The sequence below is a fragment of the Bicyclus anynana genome, chromosome Z (genome assembly GCF_947172395.1).
Source record: "Bicyclus anynana chromosome Z, ilBicAnyn1.1, whole genome shotgun sequence".
Lineage (NCBI taxonomy): Eukaryota > Metazoa > Arthropoda > Insecta > Lepidoptera > Nymphalidae > Bicyclus > Bicyclus anynana.
Genome location: NC_069110.1, coordinates 9,305,830 through 9,319,385, shown reverse-complemented (window position 1 = coordinate 9,319,385; position 13,556 = coordinate 9,305,830).

Genomic DNA, 13,556 nt, shown 5'->3' with positions numbered 1-13,556 from the left:
TTAATTTGTCAGTTCTGGCTGGTGAGAGGCTTCGGCCGTGGCTATTTACCACCCTACCGGCAAAGACATACCGCCAAGCGATTTAGCGTTCCGGTACGATGCCGTGTAGAAACAGAAAGGGGAGTGGATTTTCATCCTCCTCCTAACAAGTTAGCCCGCTTCCATCTTAGACTGAATCATCACTTACCATCAGGTGAGATTGTAGTCAAGGGCTAACTTGTAAAGAATAAAAATGAAAAAATTAAGCTTTAATATCGTGACGGTATTTAACCAACTTATATTTATAACTAGTCCTACAATTGGACTAGCTAAATGTTGGTAAGATCGAAACTACTTGGCTACTAAGAAACCATTTTCTAATTATTCCTGTGTAACATATTTTAAAACCAGTTACAATTGGAGTATTTACTTTCAGCTTTTATAAAATTCATTATCAAAAAGAAACGATTAAGATACGAGGGTCTGATGGAATCATATGGATGGATCTACCACCCTTACTGGTAAATTTGTATCGAAACGAACGTTTAACGTCTTGCTACAGGAATAAACAGAGTTCAGTTAAACCTTATTTCGATTAGTTTTAAGATATCGAAGTTCCTTATTGCGCGTTAAAGGCTATAAGCGGATGGGAACGAGACAGAAAAAAATATAATGACATTTTTATTACCCTCAGCTTTCCCATGCGTCTAAAGACTCGACGTCTAGTAATAATATTTTTCAGATTTCTTCGGGTACAATTGATTAATAATTAATGTTCTTTTCTAAAATAATAAAATATTATTTAAAAGATAAGATTTATACAGATTTTCAATTTTTATATGTTATTAACATAATTATCTCATACTATTAATTTATCGTACATTTTCTATTTAACCCTATTAAATGTGTAGTTTTTAGTAGACTAAAAATTTGTCTACTAAAAATAGGAACTTCGTTCCGATTGGATCGTTCGTTAAGCCATTCTTCAACTACAAGAGCCATTATGTATTTTTATTTCGCGTTAATTATAGGGTTTTCCTTACCAAAACATATTTTTATTAAATAATAATTTTCATTTTTTTATATTATTGCTAAGTAAGTGTCATTGACGTTGTGCGTAATCTATGTTAATAATAATGTTTCTTAGTGAATTTTGAACTCGTTCAACTTTCGCTTGTTATTTTTTTAGTTCACTCACTCAAAATAAATGCATTCCTAAATTGTTAACAATACTATAAAAAAGATTAGACAATATTGCAGTTTAGTTTACAAGGTGTCAGCATAAATGCTTGTTTCTGAGACTCTAATTTAAATATTTGGTAAAAAAATTACATATAATTTTTTACAAAAAGGAAATAAATATTTTTATATACCTAAGTTAGAATACATTATAATAATTATTCTTTTATTGGATTATCTTAAGTTGCTTGATCAGTATTCAATTGATGTATATCTCTTTTCAACAATACTTTTTGTAGTTATACGAGTAGTATTGATGTTCTCGTATTATATTCGTTGTTAAAAATACTTTTCTTCCAACAGATCGAAAACAGAATTATAATTCAAACAAGCATAACTATACAATGGGCTTTGCTCTTTGTTGTAGTCAAATATCTTCGGAGCTATAGACATATATCTATAGAACGTTTTGCTGATACTTACTGTGTTAAGGCCTATTTCCATTGGAGATCGACGGCATAATATATTATACTAGCCGATGCCCGCGGTTTCACCCGCGTAGTTTCTGTTTCCGTGAAAGTATGGGGATATAATATAGCCTATGATATTCAAAATAACGTGGCTTTCTAGTGGTAAAAGAATTTTCAAAATCGGTTCAGTAGATCTAGAGATTACCTCCTACAACAGCACAAACTTTACTCTCTGTTTATTGTTGTTTAGTGTGTTTGTATTCATCCTTGTTTAGTGTGTTTGTGTAGTTAATATTATTTTATTCTCATTTCAGTTTCATCTTACGCAAGGTTTTGAATTCAGGTGAACAATTCACAAAGGATCGTTGGCAATTAGTGAGTTTTTCACGTTTTTTGAAAACACGATATTTTTGGCTTCCTCTCGAAACTTTTTGCTATTGTGTTGTAACTTTGTTGAGTGTTGTTATTTTTGAATATAAAAGAATTGGCAGGTTTCAGGTGTTATGTTGGGATCTTGTGAAATACTAAGAGTTGGAATTTTTCTTTTTATGAAAGACTAGCGGACGCGTCGTCCACGTAATAATCGATGTCAACTTTCAACCCCTACTTCAAAATATTATATTCAATAGCGTACCCGGTCAAGGTTCACTTTCACTTATGTGCATTTCTTTCATAACCCCTAACTTACCTTACTACCAACCTAAACCTACCCAATCCTACCCTACTCTACCCTGCCCCTATCCTACCCTACCCCTTTTTTTTTTTTTTACGTGGGGAAATCCTCATGGATACCTTCTCGCCACGGGGAGGCAAGAAGGTTATGTCGGACTTCAACCGACTAAAACCCCACGGTGTTCCGACTAGCCGCCTGATGACTGAGCCACGGGAACATTTCGTAAACTACCGCAACCCAGCCAGCGACACTCGTAAATTGAGCTCTCCTGTAGTTTTATTAAGATCGCTTAGGAAACACTGAAAGCGTTAACAACTCGGGGACTTATCTCCGGTGGGTGACAGATTCATCCTACCCTACCCCTGCTTTATCTCTACTCTAATCCTTCGATATTATATAAAATAGATTGTCAATAAGTATGTCTTCGTAGATTGTCTGCCTATTGGAAGAAAAGTATTCGTAGTGTAGATGTTTCGACCCACATAACAATTAACGTCGTTGTTTAGATATAAAGGTGCCTTGTAAAATAACTTCACAAAAACTTGGTTGGAACGTTTCCTTCTAAAATGACTCACACTAAATTTCTTGCCTCGATATTAGTGAATACTTCATTGTGTTTCAATTAAATTAAATTAATGTCAATTTCAAAATATCTGTTATTTTCAAACAAATTCTTGTAAAGAAATACTTACTTGCCACCTTATTATTATTAAAATATAGATAAGTCTCTTGTTTAGAGTACAACTCCGAACATTGTAATTGTTAAGACCTATCGATCCTAAATTAGACTGTATAAATAAACTAAAAACATCTTTTTATTAAAAACACGTGACTCAAAACTGTGTAAACTCTTTAGAATTTTTACAAAAAAAAAAAGTATTTAAAATCATGACTGTATTAGGTTGCTTTCTAATTTTTTTCTTACATATTTTATGACTTTATAAATGTTAAATGGATAATAAATTAGTATTCGATGTGGGTGTTAGTTTTATTTTAACCTACCGATGTGCTAGATGTAACAGGAATAAGTAGTAACAGCAATTTACATAACAGAAGAATATTCGTTTTATTTTCAACTGAACCTCCTACGTAATACCTAGTCTATCTTATAAGCGCAAACATTACCCCGCCGGACAGCGTAGGAAGCGACACTGTGCAAGCACTCTGATATAGCCAGGTAATGAATTTTTTTTGTTTATACAAAATTAATTCTCGTAGATTTTAAATTGTTTAACAGTTGTTGATTGATACAAATACAACAAGCACTTGTTTAATTGCATTATATTAGCCAAAAATGCTACTTTTTTTTAATAAAATTTATTTTAAAAAACCTCGTAGTGGGTATGTCCTCGTATGTTATAACATTTTTACGGGGCAATTGAAATAAAATACTGTAAAATTACGCGGGACGTAATGACATGTTTTGAAAACTTTTTTGTTGAACTTTATTAATTTTTTCTTCACTTTAAAAGAAAAACTGTACGTGCTTCTCAAAGCCAAGGTGTTTACGAATCTCCGCTGCTAAACTCTTGGAAAATAAAACCAGTGATGTTAAAATAAGATCTCATTTGTGTGTCTCGAATTCTGATGAAGACTGATTTCATATATCCCTGCATATTTTACATATCTTATCAGCCGATAAGGTATGTAAAATATGCAGGATATTTTACATACGTCAATCAAAAGGCTGATTATTATTTATGAAATTGAATTAAATATGAATTATAAAGGGTTATTGAATCTAAAGTTTCTTTATAGTTTAACATGTTCGCTGCGGCACTTATTTTTCTGTACTTTCCCCTCGTATTAAAACTTTCTGTGGTGCGGTACGAGGTCATTCCACCTCGTAACTCTTGAAGATGCTAAAATCCTTTTTTGGCTTCAATATAATATAGTTAGAGGAATTTATTTTTGATAATGTTAATTAAAAATCAACTGATCTATGTTTGAAGTCGTAGGTAGAACGGATTTGTTTGCATACAGATTACGAATTTCTTGGAAATTGATAGTCAGATAGTTGTTAGTTGGAATAGTACTGCTAGATTTCATAAATACCAAACAAACCACAGCCAAGAAACGAAAAATTGTTACTAGTAGCCCCCATATTCCTTCCCAAAATGGTACTTATATTTATGTTGGTTCTCAAATCTCTAATATGTACATATAAATAATCTAATACCGGGGGTTATGAGTGCGAAATCAGGAGATGTTGTGGATTCGGTTAACAGTGAAGAAACCAAATAAGATACGAAGATAGGAAGATATTTAAGAATAACTAATATCATTAAAGTATATATATCTATAGCTAATAATTTTGACGGCATCCGTGGCGCAGTGGTATGCGCGGTGGATTTACAAGACGGAGGTCCTGGGTTCGATCTTCAGCTGGGCCGATTAAGGTTTTCTTAATTTGTCCAGGTCTGGCTGGTGGGAGGCTTTGGGCGTGGCTAGTTACCACCCTACCGACAATAAAGTACCGCCAAGCGATTTAGCGTTCCGATACGATGCCATTAAGCCATGCCATAGAAACCGAAAGGGGTGTGGACTGTCGTCCTCCTTCTATCAAGTTAGCCCGCTTCCATCTTAGATTGCATCGTCACTTACCATCAGGTGAGATTGTAATAAAGGGCTAACTTGTAGAGAATAAAAAAAAAAGGTTCCCTCGTGAGGGGTCTTGCCTTTTTAGGGTTCCGTAGTCCACAAGGAACCCTTATAGTTTCACCATGTGCGTATGTCTGTCCGTCCGTCCGTAAGCTGTAAGTCAGCATGAACATGTACGTTAAAAATGTGAAGAAAGTCGTAACAGAATCTTGAAAAATATTTTTAGGGTACCTCCCCTACACGTAAAGATGATTCTTTTACTAATTTTATCTTATAGTGTGGGGTGTCGTTGGTCTTTGAAGGATACCCTGGCCAACCAATAATTCCATTTTATAGAAGAAACAAAGATAAAATGAAGTCTGTATCTTCAACTGTACTTTTATGCGTTTTGAAGCTACATCTCCAGAAATAAAGGCTTTATTGAGTGTATAGTGCTTGGCCAGATTAGAAGGTTCAGAGGGAGGTCTCCTACTGGATGGGTGGACCTAGTAAAGGCAATATATTAGGCGAAGGATAATAGACGAGTGTGTAATCCGAAAAGTCCGAAAGTTGAGAAACGTCGCCTTGCGCGACGTAACAACCACACTACATCGGCCAAAAAAAACGCTTATGAACATTATTTTTTAAAGAAGAGCCTTCTTTAATAAGAAAGTTGTTATAATTTTGCTATTAAAGTGATAAATGGTCATCAAAATCTTGGGTACTTTGCGTAAGTGGCTTTTGTCATGTGTGCTCTAGATTTGAGAATTGGACTTGAAAGACTGAAAGCGTTCAGGTATTCTGAGTCCTACGTTCTGCTCAACGTTTGTAAATTTACACCACCGCACATATGAGGTGATGAGACAGCGCTGTGTGCTATATGCGCAGTAGGTTACTTATTATGTTGGCAATAATGTGCTGGAGGCTCACGCTTGAGGGCGCTACTGAAGTGCTGTTTGCAGGCGTCATGTTTGTAGTGTCGCATAAAGGGACCGATTGCATCCGCTACAGGACAGACAACGCTACAAGCTAACGCTATTGTGGCATCCACGTAGTTGGCACGCCCAGCTTCTGCGGCGCTGAAAAGAGGTGTTGTGAGGTGATACGGGTGAATTCGGATTTGCAAGCTCCGACTTAAGAATTGTGGAATTCAATGATCTATTTAATGGTTATATATATTCCATAATAAATAAAAGTATTCGGTTGCGTATAAGTAGTTTTCGTCGACACATACTTTAACACAGAACTCAGAAGTCAATTTACGGAACTCTTTCTGTCTATGTTTATAATACAGGTTTAGTTAGTACTAAACATGTAATATAAAGACGTTTCGTCCTTTTCGATTTTCAACCCAGAATGGAAGTTCGACACCCCGCCGTTACTTCTACGTCTCTTTACGGAGCCAATAGTAAAAACATAATCAAAACGAAAGCAAACCAAGAAGAAAATTACCATGTAGGTACATGAGCGTCGTATATTCGCTCAGCTAAATGTTTACCTGATAGCATAGAAGGTTGAGAGAGCACCGAAATGGGCGTTCTACTTTTAATTTTTTTATTCTTTGACTAGTTAGCCCTTGACTACGATCTCACCTGTTTAGTGAAGATGCAGTCTAAGATGGAAGCGGGCTAACTTGAACATACATTTTTATTCTATACATACCTCTGACGGTTTCTACGTGGTAACGCACCAGAACGCGAAACAGAATCTTCACGATTGTGACTAACCCACCAGTCAAATCTGGCTGGTAGTAACTGATACCAATTATTATACTGACATCTATAGTAAAACTGTAACAGGTCCAATTCTGTACATTGATGATATTTTGAAATTTTTAGTTAGTTTATACACTAAAGCCACAGTAGTAGTTTATACTAGTTTATAGAGTAGACACTAAAGCCAAAAATATGTATATTTTTTTATTTTTTTTATTTTTTGTCTGTCTGTCTGTAATGTTGACCGGGCATCACGGTGAAACTACTGAATGAATTTAAATGAGACTTGGCACGATTTGAGACCTTAGTACGTACAAGGTTATGGAATACTTTTAGTCGCGAAAATTAAATCAGATAAGAGTGAAACAGGGTTGAATGTTTGTATGGAAAGTCCTACATTTTTCAAGCTACATTGTGAAAATTGATTGGTATGCTACTACCAAAACAAAAATACTAAAAATAATGTCATTCAAAATTATTCAAAATTCTACCCTTAAATGGTTAAAAAGAGGCTGAAGTTTTTTAATACAAATCGTTCATATTTTGAGTTATAGTTTTACAAAACGATTAGTGGACTATTTCTTATACATAACTCATGCGAAAATAGAATATAGAAGATAGAAATAGAAGATGTGAAATAGGGCTTGAAAGTTTTCATCGATTTCCACGCGGATGAAGTCACGGGTGTCCGCTAGTATAAATATATAATTGGTATTAGATACCCCCACTACCACTTAAAACTAATAACAGCAATAGTTCTGAGATTTTTTTCGTACTAGAGGACCCGGTCAAGCTTCGCTTTGTCTTATGTGCACTTCTTCCCTATTCCTACTCCACACTGCTGCTTTGTAATGACGTTTCTTAGATAGTCATGTATTGTCATCAGAACTCCGAGCATATGTGCAAAATTTCATCCTAATCGAAAACTGGGAAGTGGGTCAAATTAAGATTCCAAGATTTGTCTTTCCTACATAGGTAAAGTGATTGGGAGGCCGCCATATTGGATTTGTAATGACGTTTCATAAATAGTCATGGATTTGTCATCAGAACTCAGAGCGTGTGCAAATTTTCATCCTAATCGAAAACTGGGAAGTGGGTCAAATTAAGATTCCAAGATTTTCTTACATACATAGTTACAAGTGAAGCTAATATAAAGCGTGTAATGTTTAATATATTGATGTTTAATACAAATTGTACATACTTGTTAAATAATAATTGATTAGAAAAAAAGGTTTGATTTTTATCAAAATAAGCTCAGTAGATGAGGTTAATAATAAATTACTGTAAAAATTATTGATTGGGAATATTGCATTTCTCATTAGCAGATGACGGTTCACTGTATTACTGGGAGCATGCGAGCTGGGAGCATGAGAACTTGCGTCGCTTTACAGTAGCTTGAGCAGCTGACTGAATACTTGATGTATTCTACCCGTGTTTTTCCATCATATGATGGAAGCATATACGAAGTCGGTTATTTAGGCGAACAGAAAGACTTATAAGGCAAAATGATGATAGCTAGGAGTGTCTTCTCATGATAGAACTTCTTGATGTCTGAGCACATAAATATGTGAAACTTTACATAGCTATTGAGTTCTGAAGACTTATTAAATATACAAAGGACCGAGTGGTCTATGGTGTGAAATCGGACTTATAAGGCAAAATGATGATAGCTAGGAGTGTCTTCTCATGATAGAACTTCTTGATGTCTAAGCACATAAATATGTGAAACTTTACATAGCTATTGAGTTCTGAAGACTTATTAAATATACAAAGGACCGAGTGGTCTATGGTGTGAAATCGGACTTATAAGGCAAAATGATGATAGCTAGGAGTGTCTTCTCATGATAGAACTTCTTGATGTCTAAGCACATAAATATGTGAAACTTTACATAGCTATTGAGTTCTGAAGACTTATTAAATATACAAAGGACCGAGTGGTCTATGGTGTGAAATCGGACTTATAAGGCAAAATGATGATAGCTAGGAGTGTCTTCTCATGATAGAACTTCTTGATGTCTAAGCACATAAATATGTGAAACTTTACATAGCTATTGAGTTCTGAAGACTTATTAAATATACAAAGGACCGAGTGGTCTATGGTGTGAAATCGGACTTATAAGGCAAAATGATGATAGCTAGGAGTGTCTTCTCATGATAGAACTTCTTGATGTCTAAGCACATAAATATGTGAAACTTTACATAGCTATTGAGTTCTGAAGACTTATTAAATATACAAAGGATCGAGTGGTCTATGGTGTGAAATCGGACTTATAAGTCAAAATGATGATGCAGCCAGGAGGGTCTTCTCATGAGAGAACTCCTTAATGCTTAAGAGCATTTTTGTGAAACTTTGTTTAAATATTGAGTTCTGATAGCTTATTAATTATACACAGGGCCGAGTAGCCTAATGTGTGAAATCGTTTAGATTTCTTTCGAACGCATTACACTTTCTAGAGAGTAATGGAGATAATCTGAAATGTAGACGGCCAGCTATAGGCTGCGCCTGTATTACAGTGACAAGTAGAAGTTTAGGCCCGTATACTGAAAAGTTTATAGTGTACCTTGCTCCACTTGTCGTCTGACAATCAGTTATCATTCTACTATGTGGAAATCACCATACACACTCATATATACCAACAAACAAATACCCTCACCAAAGGGTTTCGCTTAAATGATTTACGAAGGCGTATCTATTTATTCGACCTTTTTTTTAAATCTATACTAATATTATAAAGCGGAAGAGTTTGTTTGTTTGTTTGTTTGATTGAACGCGCTAATCTCAGGAACTACTGGTCCGATTTGAAAAATACTTTTAGTGATAGATAGCCCATTTATCGAGGAAGGCTATAGGCTATATTTTATTTTCAAAAAAATTAGGCATCCTTCCTGAAACTCCAATAATGTAACCCAAGATGTACATGGCGTGTGTTCGCGCCTTCCCAAAAGTCTGCTAATTCCCTCAAGCATTGTCATTGCTATTCAAAAGGCCAAGGGGTTGCAAATACAGCAGCGTCATTCACTCGACCTTGAATGACCTCACTCTCAACCAACACGCGCACGAGACGGTTGTAGCTTGCCAATTTGTCATCGGACCTAACCTTACTTACAATAAACCTTTTCAACCTTCTCCAAGTTTTTCTTTACCAGCATGCGCTGCAAAAACTATTAATGTTAGAATAAAATAATATATGACAACTTTGTAGAACACATCATTTTCTACAAAAAATGTCGCGACAGCATATATCTATCTATCTATACTATAATAAAAGAGTAGAAATCGAGTGTCTGTACTTTGACCAAATTTAACTAAAATCAAGTTAGGGCGATTAGAAATGAGCAATAGAATACAAAAATATTTTTTTTTATTTTCTTGCCTGTCTGTCTGTCTGTCTGTCTGTCTGTCTGTCTGTCTATCTATCTGTCCGTCTGTCTGTCTGTCTGTCTGTCCTTCTGTCTGTATGTTCGCGCTATTCTCTGGTTCTGCTGAACGGATTTTGACGCGGATTTAGCTTAATCTATTTTATCACATTTAGCTTAATCTATTTTATCTATTTTATCACAATAGATTAAGCAAAGTTCAGGACAACATATAGGCTTTGTTTCATTAAAATTGGACAGATAGAAAAAAAGTTATCTTGAAAAAACCGGATTGCTCAAATTGATTCGCAGGCGTTATTTGGAGAAACGAGTTTTCAACTAAAACTGTGTAATATCGATATTGAGGCACATATTCTATACTTAACTGACCAATTTGTTTATTTGGTTGAACGCGCGAAACTAATCTCAGGAACTACTTAAAAGTTCAGGTTCAAACTGAATAATCCTTTTTGTGTTTAAATAGTCACATTGTCTACTTTTTTATCGTATAACGATAAGCAAGATTTATTACTATAAAAAGAGCACGAATTTGGCGCAATAGCTATTAAATACTTATCTATACTCTATACTTATAATAAAACTGTAACAGGTCAAATTACAGAACTTTTTGATTAATTTAAAAAAAATATATCATAGGGCATTATACAATCGATACTGAATTCAAAAACATTTTTTTTCTATTATTTATCTGTCTATCTGTCCCTATTTTTTGTTGACCAGGCATCACACTGAAACTACTGAATGAATTCAAATGAAACTTAGCACGGTTTGAGAACATAACACGGAGCAGGTTATAGAATACTTTTTATAGCGAAAATAAAATCAGAAGGGAGTGAAATAGGGGTTGAAACTTTGTACGAAAAGTCCTCCTTTTTCCTGGTCAATTAACGCAAGCACAAAAAACGCGCTTTAAACTTTATTATAGACCGGCATTCGGCCGGGAATTTATGATAGGGCCTTTGACCGTGACTACGGCAGGGCATTTTACCAAAGCACAACAATCGGAACGCGCGGCCTTCGGCCGGGAGTTCATGATACAGCCTTCGACCGTGACTACGGCTGGGTATTTTACCCAAGCAAAAAAAAGCGCGGCTTTCGGCCGGGGGTTTGTAATATGGCCTCTGATCGTGGCTACGGCTGGGCATTTTACCGATGCACAAAAAACAGAACGTGCGGCCTTCGGCCGCGCACTTTATTGGAGCCCGGCCTTCGGCCGGGAGCTTATGATAGAGCCTGCGACCGTGACTACGGCCGGGCATTTTACCCAAGCACAAAAAATGGAACGCGCGGCCTTCGGCCGCGCACTGTATTGAAGCCCGGCCTTCGGCCGGGAGTTCTTGATACAGCCTTCTACCGTGACTACGGCTGGGTATTTTACCCAAGCAAAAAAAAGCGCGGCCTTCGGCCGGAGGTTTGTAATATGGCCTCTGATCGTGGCTACGGCTGGGCATTTTACCGATGCACAAAAAACAGAACGTGCGGCCTTCGGCCGCGCACTTTATTGGAGCCCGGCCTTCGGCCGCGCACTTTATTGGAGCCCGGCCTTCGGCCGGGAGCTTATGATAGAGCCTGCGACCGTGACTACGGCCGGGCATTTTACCCAAGCACAAAAAATGGAACGCGCGGCCTTCGGCCGCGCACTTTATTGGAGCCCGGCCTTCGGCCGGGAGTTTGTGATACAGCCTTCGACCGTGACTACGGCTGGGCGTTTTACCCAAGCACAAAAAACGGAACGCGCGGCTGAATCCGGGGGTTTGTGACAGGGTCTTCGACCGTGGCAACGGCTGGGCATTTTACGCAGAGACAATTAATTGCACGCCGGCCGTCGGCCGGGGGTTGGATAGGGCCTCCTACGATGGCTACGACTGGGCATTTTACCCAAGCACAAAAAACGCGCACTTTATTGCACACCGGCCTTCGGCCGGGGGTTGTGATTTTGTAATTATCTATACTAATATTATAAAGAGGTAAAGTTGGTAAGTTTGTAAGTTTGTAACAATTTTTTGAAATGGGGTAATCTTCGGAACTTCTGGACCGATTTTAAAAATTCTTTCACCAGTAGAATTCTACATTATCGGGGAGTGCTATAGGCTATATTTTATATTTCTATCATATATAACTACTGAGATATCGCGGGTTTTCTCTTACAGGTCAGACCGAAAAACTTACTTATTCGCATGCGCTGCCTCAACCATTGCGTATAACTGAAATAAATGTATGGAGGCTTTTTGAACCTTTAAAAGTTCTACAAAAAAGTCCGCGACACCATATATCCATCTTTTATATTTTAGCAGATATAGTACCTTTAGTACTTTAATAAATTATTTAAATTTTAAACCAAGGTTTACATCATTATTTACACAACTAAACTTAAATCATTATCAAAATAAATGATTTAATAATCACAAGGATATTATAGAGTAATATTTGCCCTTTACAGTATGTTAATTAGTTATATAGTTTCGGAGATAATACAAAATTTCTGAAAGTCGCAGAAATGCCGCTATATAACGCCCCGCGGTTTCAATGACGTGGTTCCCGTTCCCGTATGAATATGAGGACCAAACATAGCCTATGACACTCGCAAATAATGTAGCTTTCTATTGGTAAAAGAATTTTCCAAATCGGTCCAGTAGATCCAGAGATTACCCCCGACAAACACACAAACTTTACCTCTTTATAGTATTAGCATAGAAGTCGCTTGGGAAATTATAGTCTTTTGGTCATTGCACCACGCACAAAAGGCTGGACCAATTTTGCTGAGGGTAGGGATAGGATAGAGGTAGGGAAGGGGTAGGATAGAGGTAGGGTAGGGGTAATTTAGGGAAAGTGTAGGGTAGAGTAGGGTAGGGTACGGATAAGGTAGGGGTAGTGTAGGGTAGGGGCAAGGTAGAGGTAGGGGAAGGATATGGAACGTATAGGGTAGGGGAGGAGTAGGATAGGGGTAGGGTAGGGTACGGGTAGGGTACGGGTAGGGTAGGGTTAGGGTAGGGATAAGGTAGGGGTAGGGAAGGGTTAGGGGTAGGGAAGGGTTAGGGTTAGCGGTAGGGTAGGAGTAAGGTAGGGGTAGGGAAGATGTGTACATAAGTAAAAGCGAAAGCGAAAGAATGACCGCTATCACACAATAATAATATATTTTAAAGACGAAAGTTTGTGTGTGTTCATCCTTTACGCTGCGGCTGCTAAAGCGATTTGGATAAAATTTGGAATGGAAAAAGATTTTACTCTGGATTAACACATAGACTACTTTCATCCCGGAAAAATCCATGGTTTCCGAGGGATTTCTAAAAAAACTAATTTTACGCGGACGAAGTCGCGGGCGTCCGCTAGTATTTAATATATCGTTTTTTTTTTTCAGAATTTTCGCAGTAATTCCTAAAATGTCAACTATAAACCAAACTAATGAAAAAAAATCCTCGGCTGAAATTGCCGACCAGGAGGAGGTGACCATGATGGAAGTTGATGGTCTACCTGAAATGGCTGAAAGAGCTGAAATGATTAAAAGAGCTGAAATGTTTGAAAGAGCTGAAAGAGCTGGATGTAAAATCTCGGGTGGCTTTATACCCCTGGACGAAAGTGACG